A 12,231-nucleotide genomic window follows, 5' to 3' on the forward strand; every position below is an offset into this window, starting at 1 on the left:
GTACGAATATGTGTTTACTTTCACAAATAGACAAGTTTTGATATGAATTAAAGTGCTCTGTGGAGACTATGTGAATATGATGAGATAATGTGAAAAGTGAATATGAGACATGAGATATGATGTTATATGATAATGAGACATGACAATGTGATATGATAATGAGACATGATAATGTGATATGAGAATGCATAGAGTCTTGATTGACATGCATGCATCATTTGCATAAATGTTTTTAAGGGTACGATATGGAATACACTGCTAGGGAAGGCCCCTTATGTAAAAGCTTAGGGATTAGTCCTTGGGGATAAATCGGTTTGTAAGTTCCAGTCTCGCCCATTGTGTGCATGAGATGTATCTTGCGCGGCTTAACTATCTCAACGAGACCCTGGTAGTATGTCCTTCTAGTGAGAGTGCGCAGAGGGTGTGACCCGGCATGTACTCCTAGACTATTCTCGTGTATTGCTACCGACAATATATATGTCATGTGACATGCGTTACTGGCACCACATGCATGATAATATGTAGTCCGTGTCCATTACATGTGCATTTTAATGTTATATGTTAACTTGATATTTTTATGTCTTTGATGAGTGGAATGTGATATTGTTGTTAATCCATCTATGTTATGTACATATACATGTCTTATTTGTGTTTGACTATCTGGTGTGTATTCCTACACTATGAACCAGAGTGAGATGTTTCTCACTCCCTTTTCCTTTTTGTTGTTTTCCTTTGATTGTTATACAAGTGATTATCAGCATGAGACTGAGGATGTTGGTGATGAAGCTTAGGCTTCTATGTTGGGCTTTGCTCTGATAGGACATGTGACATCGGGACGTAGATAAGATTAGATTAGGATGTTATTTCTATTAAATTATTTTGAAAACCTTAACCTTATTTCGTTGTAATTTTCGCTGATTATGTTATTTGTTTAAGTTATAGATGTGGTGCTCTCTATTTGAACATATTTGATATTTTAATAATAAAAGATTATGTTATTCAAATTTTATTATTTATGTGTTAGAATATGCAGTGTAGAGGGTGTCATAATTTATAATAAAACAAATACAATGATATACATGATCAACCCCCACTACCCAACTTAAAACATTTTAGAATTAATTACAGCATCTTCTAACATCTTCATGGGTTGCTGGCATCTTCATACTTTCTGTTTTAGTGTAAGATAAGTGTGCCTTCCATGATTACATATTCATAAAATCATTATCAAACATTCTATCATTTTTGTATTATTACCTTAATTTAAGGCATTTATAAGAAATATATTGCCCTAATAAAACTCGCATGATTTAAGTTTCATCAAGTAAAAAGTCATGCATGTGATCAACTCATCTATAAATACTTAGGAGTTAGGAATACACGCTGGTTTTTCACTTTCATCATTATTCCTGTATAGAATATATGGTCAATTGCTAATATTTTTTTATTCGATTTCAATAAATATATATATATATATATATATATATATATATATATATATATATATATATATATATATATATAGAGGCGTGTAAAAAAAGTTGAACTAGTAATAACTAACTATAATATAAAAAATGAATTATTCTTATAAAAATTAAATCGAATTATTTTCAAAGTTATTACCCCATTAAAATAATAATAATAATAATAATTTTACATATATTAAGAAAATCACTTATTTATATTAAATTTTATTAATTCTATAATATTAATTCTTTCTAAATTATCTTTATTATAAATATTAAAAGAAGTAATACAATTACTAAACATCATATATTAAAGAAAAAATATTTTTCTGAGAAAAAATAGTTAAAATTTATTTATATTTAAAAATAAAAATATTTTTTTTCTTAAAATAAAAAATAAAAATAATGTGAACGATTATAATAACAGTATTCAACATCAAGTCTAAGATCATAAATCTTCCACCATTAGACTTATCTAGACATCCTGTAGTTATCATTTTAATTTGCTCCTTTCTTATTGTGAAAAACCTTTGCCATGTATGTAGTCCATTAATTTTGAAATGCTTTATGTATTAATTTTCGTTATTAAATAACACAATTATATATCTCACATCCCGAGAATTTCGTAAGAGGATACAGCTACAAACATGCATGAAGATAAAATCACTTATTAATTAAGTGCTTTCATAGAAAATTTCTTCCTTTTGGGACCGAAACAAGTGTATATATCAATATATGTATAGTCAAGTTCGTTTATCTAAAAATTCACTATACCAAAACTCTTGAATTTTTTTTAGTACTTTAACAATTATCTAAAATATATTTGTAACACCCTTACTACCCCAACACATATATTGTAACAATGTAAATAAGCTAAAAAATAAAATTTTCAACATTGGTAAAAAGGTTCACATAAAACCTTCATAATTGTTCTTCAATATCCAATAAAAATTGAAAATAAAATTTGGAAAGTAAAACTTAAGAGTTTACAAATTATTTTCAAAAGAAAAGGTACAACTCCAAATACTTATAAAACTTTATATCCTAGAATCCTCTACCCCGATGTCACAATACCAGAGCACACCCACAATTCAATTGTTGACATTTTAGATGCCACTCAAAGCTGGGTCTTCCTCACCTAAAATATCCACAAATTATACGGTGAGAAAAGAAAACATCTATATGTAAAGAACATACAAACACACGACAATGTAATCTCATCATAACTCATTACATAATGAAATATTTACAATAATTTCTACATGTCATAATTCTATCAATCATGCATCAACTTCACATCACAATTTCACAATTACACCAATCCATCACAAATCTTGCAATTAACACTATGTCAATGGTCACGCCACCTCAAGGTCGTGCCACTCTAGACATAAATGATACGTATTAATTGCCCCACTTATCCCACACTATGTCAGGGGCACGCCATCCTTGTAGCATCACTTACCTAGGGTCGTCTCATCCCTGGTCATATGTATGAGGAACTACATTCACATCACAATCACAATCATCACAAATCTTACAATTAACACTATGTCAAGGTCACGCTACCCTTGTAGCAACCTAGGGTCATCCTCACCCCTGACATAACACTATGCCAAGGTCACGCTACCCTTTTAGTAGCCTAGGATCGTGCTCACCCCTGACATAACACTGTGCTAAGGTCACGCTACCCTTTTAGCAGCCTAGGGTCTTGCTCACCCCTGATCATCAGTATGAGGATTCACAATCACATCTCATTCACATTCCACACATCTCATTTCATGTCAACATACTCACATCATGTTATCAATTCCAAAATAAGACAATAGATATAATGTATATACGAAGGCATCACACCACCTTCCATATCTAGATCATCAATTTTACCAAATAATATAACAATCACATTTATAAATTAATATAAAACTTGATGAAATCATTAATTTAGTAGAATTTTAACTCAAATAGTAAAACTCCCAAATTTTTCCAAAACCTAACTCATAGGCGCTTTTCTATAATTTCGTTCTCTCTCCCATATCATCATTTTTGCAAATCAAATATATATTTCTAATCCTCAATACATACAGAATATAATGGGATCATCAATTCCTCAAACAGAAACAATTATAAAATTACCCATAATTCTAAGGGACTCTTTCTCTACCCAATGCTCTCATGTAACTCTGCATAAAAATAATCTCCTTTTCCCCCGTACCTCTATAAAGAGTAGCTGAAACTAAAGCAGGATCTGGTTGGTCTCCTCCTCTAGGTTCCCCTCGGTCTTCAGAGAATGTAGAAGGAAAAGAAGTCAGAACTGAAAGAAGTCAGAATTGAAATGTGTGCTTTTTGGGAGTGCCAGAGCGTTATATTTATAGGCATCAAGGGTCACCGAAACGACCCGTTTCAAATCCGGAACGGCCCGTTCTGGACTCTGACGACATGTGTAAAATTCATATCCAGAATGGTTTGTTCTCAAACCAGAACAGCCCGTTCTGGTGTTGCATTTAACCCATAACATCCATATTTGGAACGGTCCGTTCCCAACTAGGGTTATAGGCCTTTTTGGTAGTTTGGAACGCCCCGTTCCTATCTAAGATTTGTAGGAAATTTTAGCATTTTGGAACAACCCGTTCTAGTTTGAGAACGGCCCATTTTGGGCTACTAAATCATTCTCGTTTTAGTAGTTTGGAACAGTCCGTTCCAATTTGAGAACGGCCCATTCTGGGCTACTACATAACCCTTATTGGGCCTTGGGCCTTCGTACAATCTGTGAAAATCGGGCTGTTACAACATTGATAATTTGATTTGTGACTGATATGTATCAATGCGGGCATACCGTTCTCACACCCTTCCAGGGCCGGTATGTTGCACGGTTAAACACCCAGCAGCCCGTGCAAAGGCAATCCACCCACCGTTAAACCCTCTGTGGCCAGTGAGCTGCGCAGTTAAACACCCAACGGCCCACGCATGGAATGCCTCCCGTCATGGTCCCCCCTGTCTCAACCCCTCTCTGGGCCCAGGGTCCAATGCAATATAGCCACGTCTGGCTTCTCAAGCACCACATGCAACTCATAAGTCTCATGCAACTCATGCATCCCACGTAACTCATAATTAATGCATCTCCATTATATAACATCGTCACATGTCAATAACAATCCATGCAATATCATCCTCACATGCTAGGTACCTATCATTAAGTTATCAACATCATAGATCACAAATTTCACATAATTCTTCACACACATCACAATATCTATGACATTCAATTAATAATTTAACCATAACTCGAGATATACATATCCTTTCTAAGTGATCCCAACTCCATTAGAATCCTAACATCAATATCTACAACTTTCATGAAGAACACAAATCCTAATAAAGTTGTTTAGGTTACCATTCAGGGCTCACAAAAATTGATGTTGTGGTTCGCACACAGATTGGAAGGCTCAAATTTCAACTCACATAACTTGATCCAATATTAATATTTTTACACGATTCTTGTGTCTAAATGGTAGCCCCAGATGTCTAGTTTCTAAAAAAACAAACGGCACTCGATTTGGATAACTACACAGAAAGATATCGCAAAATTACAAACGTATGTCAGGGTCCCGACGCCCGACGCCCAAAACTGGCGCTGAGCGCCCAAATCTCTGCCCAGACTCCCCTCTGTGAAATTAAACCTGCGTTTTACGAGTTTCAACAAGGTTTTACCAATTTTCACTACTTCTACACCCCGTTGGTTCAGTTTAACTCCATTTATATTCTTCATACGTTCCAAATCAATCCATACACATCTCAAGCCTCAAAAATTGGTTTCCATTGGTTTTACAAAAAAAATCTAAACTCTTCTTAACACATAAAATTCAAGTCATCAAATTTAAGGATAAAGAATTAACAAGAAAACCCCAATGGAATTCAAAGACAATTCAAGAAATAAGTTCTTCCAAATGAATTAAGAATTTAGAACATTGATTGCACAGATAATCGTTTAGAATTTTAAATAGAGTGCCTAGAGGGACTTAGGGATTGCCCTCACTACCCGAACACCCCTATATTCACATATGAAGAAACCCATCTCCCCCGTACCTGGATGAGCAGAAGATGAATGGTCTTGGTGTGATCTAAGATCGTTCCTGAGTACTCTTCCTTAGAACTCTTTGTTTCTCCTCTTTTTTTCCCTAACCCTTCAGAACGCAAATGAGGCAGATAGGGTTAACACCACCTGACTCCTTTCTTAAAATTAATCCATTGGACTGGGTCAACCCAACCCATTTTCCTTCTCTTCTAACCCACTTCTAATTTTCCTCAAAATAATTAAATAAAATAAATACATGTATATTATAAAATATTTTTTCTCTATAATAATAATATATTTCTGACCCTAAATATAATAATATAATTTCAATAACAAAATATCATATAAAATCAACCTTCTCTTAAAACATATAAATATTTATTTAAAAATGCTAATAAAAATACTTATTTAATACGTACAAAATAATTGTCCAAAATAATAATTATTTAAAACGTACAAAATAATATTCCTCTATAATTATTAAAATAATTATGACCAAATACCATATAATAATAATAATAATAACCTTTTTGAAAATTGGGGTGTTACAATACTCCCCTCCTTTAAGAAATTTCGTCCCCGAAATTTTTGTAATGGTAGACTTCTCTCTTCTTACTTTCTAATCCTTATGCAACCTCACTACCTTATTGATGTACAACTCTATCAATTTCACCAAAGGATATCTAAAGGTAAAACAAGTAAACTTGACGAGTCTATCCACTAAAACACAAATAGAATCGACCTCTTAAGTATCTCAAACAAACCTACAATTAAGGTCTATCCACTCACCATTACAGTTCCAAAATGGGATGTCTAAGTGCTACAAAATTCCAAAAGACTTCTTGCATACTAAACACGAGCATACAATTTCTCTACTCCTCTCTTCACCTTAGGCTACCATGCTTCCGCTGCACCACTCTGATACATCCTCCTAAGGTCCCGATACATCTCAGTAGCTCCTAAATGAATGTCCTTCCTCTAAAATCATCTTTCTTAATTGAAGGTTACTAAGCACCCAAATTTGTTCTTGCACCTCAAAATAACATCGATTCTACTCAAAAAAATTATCTACACTCCTACCAATCTTTTCCACTTGGTTCTCTAAGAAAGGCTCTAACTCCTAGGCTTCTCTAATCTCATCCATTAATTCACTAGTCACTTTCAACATAATCAATTCAATGCTCCTAAGGATAATCTCACACACAAGGCATAAGTCTCTAAATTCTTCAATCAAATCCAACCCTTAAATCATCATAAACGATATACCAGAGGTTATCATAATCAAGGCATCTGCTACAACATTGGTTTTACTTCTATGATCATCTCTAAAGATTAAGCACCTAAGCGTAAGTTCACTAGGTATACATATCAGATCTCTAATTTCACCACTCCATCTACACCCAAGTCAAACTCTTATCCATCACCTTATCCTATAGCCTCATATCTTGTCACCAAAATTGTGCTTCTCCAATTTCCTTCAACAATCCATTCGTTACTCAAGTCATACTTAGTCTCACACTACTAAGAGTAACCTTATAAGCCAAACTTAAATCTCTAATTTGAGCCAAAAGGATTCATCTCTCTAATCATAAGGGAAGATAAATATAAAGGTTTCCTACACAAAACATCGGTCACCACAATAGCTTTACTCAATTAACAACTAAGTTTGAAATATTAGTCCTCTAGAAATTAAACTATCTCTTTAGTCACATAATTAACTACTCAGTCAACAGATAATTAAGGCTCTAACGATCAAAAAATACTTCAAGCTTGGAATCATATACATAATGTCTCCAAATCTTAGTATAAATATTAAAGCTACTAACTCAAGGTCATAGATAAGAAAATTCCTCTCATGAATTTTCAATTGCCTAAAATCATAACCTACTACCTTTCCTTCTTGTCACAATACTCCTCCCAAACATATCTTTAGAAGCATAACTATATATCACAAAAGGCTTACTAAGATCGGCCAATGCTCACACTAGCGCACTAGTCGATCTTTCCTTAAGAATTTGGAAACTACTATCACACTTACTATCTCACACAAAAATAACACTCTTCTTACTCAATATGTTCAAAGGTAATGCTATCTTAGAAAGTTACTCAATAAATATCCAACAACAATGAGCTAATCCAAGAAACTCATAACCTCGCTAATAGACTCATGTATCTCTCACTTAAGCACAACTTCTATCTTAGATAGATCTACGTTATACCTCCGCAAGAAAATTACATGGCCTAGAACACTCATCTCATACAGTCAAAAATCATACTTAGATAATCTATCCTAAATTTATCTTGGATATATCTTCACACTTAACTCTTAATATGGTGATATCACATCCTAAGATCAATCTCATTAATACACAAACATCCACTAATTGATCCATAAAGTCATCTATCCTCATATATACATACATGCATATCAAATCATATTAGAATACCTACTTTAAAATCTTCATATATACTATCCCTAAGCATATACGAATCAATCATCGTTTACACCATAAAGCATGAATCAACTTTACCACATAACATTATACAATCTTAAACAACCTCTCAATCCACCTAACATCTTAGAATCATGACAAAAATCAATTTTTATCCTTGCATTGTCTAACGATTCAAAAATATCATGACACCATACATATCCCTTCAACAATGATCAAAGAAAATGATACCTAGAGAGTTATACTCATCCAAATGATCTCAAACCTATCTCAAAAGAAAGCTAAGAGAATAAGTTAAAACTCTTATGAAGACATAAAATTCTAAAAGATCCTCTTCTTAGCTAAAAATTTCAAAAATCGCAGCAGATATATTCGGCGCTTACAGCTAGACCTTTGATCACCAAAGTAGCTATAACTGGAGTTCTAGACCTCCGTTTTACCTGATTCCAATTCCATTGGAAAGATAACGTCTAAGGCTACAACTTTTATGAAGATCATAAAATCTAAATCTGTCAATATGGTAGTCATAATGGCACAACAAAACTGAAGCGAAAATATCCTCTACACCAAACAGCAATAGTATATCAATATATCTAAGGCCACAAAAATACATCAACCCTTCCAAACTCACACCTCAACTTCATATTCAAGCTTCCCACTACAATCCTAAACCAAACAACTCACATATTTAGCACAACAGACTTAGAAAATAAAACTCACATGCTACCTAAACCATAAACGGTAAACATGCCAACACCAACACTCAAGGGAATTACCAACATTTCAATCTCTCATCAAGGATACCAAAACTCCAATTCTCATATACAACCTCCTTGGATTCAATCGCTACAACTATAGATTCTAGAAACTCCATTAACCGTAAACTCTCGACAAATCAATGTCTCACCCAAATCTAAGGTCCCAATAATTTCTAGTTGATTAGCAAGGCTTCGTCCACTACTACTGGCACATATGCTCGCAATACGAGCGATTCCACTCAACCACTACTTCTTACGTAAGTAAGAAGTATCAAAACAAATAAGCAATCATGAATAGCCTCAACTAAGCTATATCATGTCTTTCAGCCAAATTCTGAGAAAACAATATAAGTGTAAGCACAACACTAACAACACAAGGGAAACATCATCATCATCATCATTATCCTCATCATAAAGCAAAACATATTCCATCATTCATCTACCAAACAAGCATAGTAGACTCATAACTCACGGCCGATTGGATCGACCTGCTCTGATTGTGACACCCTTCTACCCCATAATAGATAAGTAACAACAATAAGAATAATTCAATAAATATAACATCAAGAAGGGTCCACATATTTTAATAAAAACTCATATGTTCACAAGTCTTGCAATAAATAGAAATAATAATAATAATAATAATAAAGTTTTACTCTTAAAAGAAAATTGTCAAGGTCTCTAAAGAAAAATGAAAGGGATCCAGAATTTACAAATATAAGGTGAATATAAAACTCCTAAAAATAAGTCTCCTCAAACGAAAAATAACAATTCATAACTAAAGCATCCTAAATTCATGCCCCAATGTCACATCCTATCAGAGCAGAACCCTTTCCCTTTAGAACTCAACACTATGAGTGCCTTCATCTTCACCTAAAAGAAAACCACATAAAAACAAGACGGTGAGAGATAGATAACATCATATATGAACATAGAGCTACCCAATTCCCACCCCACACCGTGCACCAAAATATCATCATTAACTATAAACAACAAATACATCTCATATAATTACCAAACATCATTTTTTTTCAATCATACAAGCTTTCATACCCTTATTGGGCCTTGGGCCTTCGTACAATCTGTGAAAATCGGGCTGTTACAACATTGATAATTTGATTTGTGACTGATATGTATCAATGCGGGCATACCGTTCTCACACCCTTCCAGGGCCGGTATGTTGCACGGTTAAACACCCAGCAGCCCGTGCAAAGGCAATCCACCCACCGTTAAACCCTCTGTGGCCAGTGAGCTGCGCAGTTAAACACCCAACGGCCCACGCATGGAATGCCTCCCGTCATGGTCCCCCCTGTCTCAACCCCTCTCTGGGCCCAGGGTCCAATGCAATATAGCCACGTCTGGCTTCTCAAGCACCACATGCAATTCATAAGTCTCATGCAACTCATGCATCCCACGTAACTCATAATTAATGCATCTCCATTATATAACATCATCACATGTCAATAACAATCCATGCAATATCATCCTCACATGCTAGGTACCTATCATTAAGTTATCAACATCATAGACCACAAATTTCACATAATTCTTCACACACATCACAATATCTATGACATTCAGTTAATAATTTAACCATAACTCGAGATATACATATCCTTTCTAAGTGATCCCAACTCCATTAGAATCCTAACATCAATATCTACAACTTTCATGAAGAACACAAATCCTAATAAAGTCTTTTAGGTTACCATTCAGGGCTCACAAAAATTGATATTGTGGTTCGCACACAGATTGGAAGGCTCAAATTGCAACTCACATAACTTGATAAATATTAATATGTTTACACGATTCTTGTGTCTAAATGGTAGCCCCAGATGTCTAGTTTCTAACAAAACAAACGGCACTCGATTTGGATAACTACACAGAAAGATATCGCAAAATTACAAACGTATGTCGGGGACCCGACGCCCGACGCCCAAAACTGGCGTTGAGCGCCCAAATCTCTGCCCAGACTCCCCTCTGTGCAATTAAACCTGCGTTTGACGAGTTCCAACAAGGTTTTTACCAATTTTCACTACTTCTACACCCCGTTGGTTCAGTTTAACTCCATTTATATTCTTCATACGTTCCAAATCAATCCATACACATCTCAAGCCTCAAAAATTGGTTTCCATTGGTTTTACAAAAAAAATCTAAACTCTTCTTAACACATAAAATTCAAGTCATCAAATTTAAGGATAAAGAATTAACAAGAAAGCCCCAATGGAATTCAAAGACAATTCAAGAAATAAGTTCTTCCAAATGAATTAAGAATTTAGAACATCGATTGCACAGATAATCGTTCAGAATTTTAAATAGAGTTCCTAGAGGGACTTAGGGATTGCCCTCACTACCCGAACACCCCTATATTCATATATGAAGAAACCCATCTCCCCCGTACCTGGATGAGCCGAAGATGAATGGTCTTGGTGTGATCTAAGATCGTTCCTGAGTACTCTTCCTTAGAGCTCTTTGTTTCTCCTCTTTTTTTCCCTAACCCTTCAGAACGCAAATGAGGCAGATAGGGTTAACACCACCTGACTCCTTTCTTAAAATTAATCCATTGGACTGGGTCAACCCAACCCATTTTCCTTCTCTTCTAACCCACTTCTAATTTTCCTCAAAATAATTAAATAAAATAAATACATGTATATTATAAAATATTTTTTCTCTATAATAATAATATATTTCTGACCCTAAATATAATAATATAATTTCAATAACAAAATATCATATAAAATCAACCTTCTCTTAAAACATATAAATATTTATTTAAAAATGCTAATAAAAATACTTATTTAATACGTACAAAATAATTGTCCAAAATAATAATTATTTAAAACGTACAAAATAATATTCCTCTATAATTATTAAAATAATTATGACCAAATACCATCTAATAATAATAATAATAACCTTTTTGAAAATTGGGGTGTTACAAACATCATTGGAACGGTTAGGATATAAAATGGATCTGAGCTCTATGAATACTCACAAAAATATTTGAAGGTGGGACAGATAAATACATTATCAACTTATATGAGGATGGGTACAAGCGGATATAGACATGTAAAATTTAGTGGGTACGAGTTTAAGTATGGGTATTATGGTACTTAACCCATCCCGTCCCACGCCATAGTTATATATATATATATATATATATATATATATATATATATATATATATATATATATTAATCAGTATAACGATATTACTATTATTTTAGACATAAGATATAAGTTGAAGTTGTTAGAGTATTTTTTTTCTAAGTTTTTTGGTAGCTCACATTCAATTGAAATTAATAATATAAAAAAATTATATATGCTACTCATTATTTAAAGAGTATCAAACTAAAGCTAAGAGAATATTGAAATTTTCAACTTCACGAGCAAATGTTAATGTGTCAAACTTGAATAATCTAAATATTATGAAAAAAATAGTGATTATGATTTATTTATAAATGATACAATTGAAACAC

The sequence above is a fragment of the Cajanus cajan genome, chromosome 3 (assembly GCF_000230855.2).
Source record: "Cajanus cajan strain Asha chromosome 3, NIPB_CcT2T_4, whole genome shotgun sequence".
In the NCBI taxonomy this organism is placed as follows: Eukaryota; Viridiplantae; Streptophyta; class Magnoliopsida; order Fabales; family Fabaceae; genus Cajanus; species Cajanus cajan.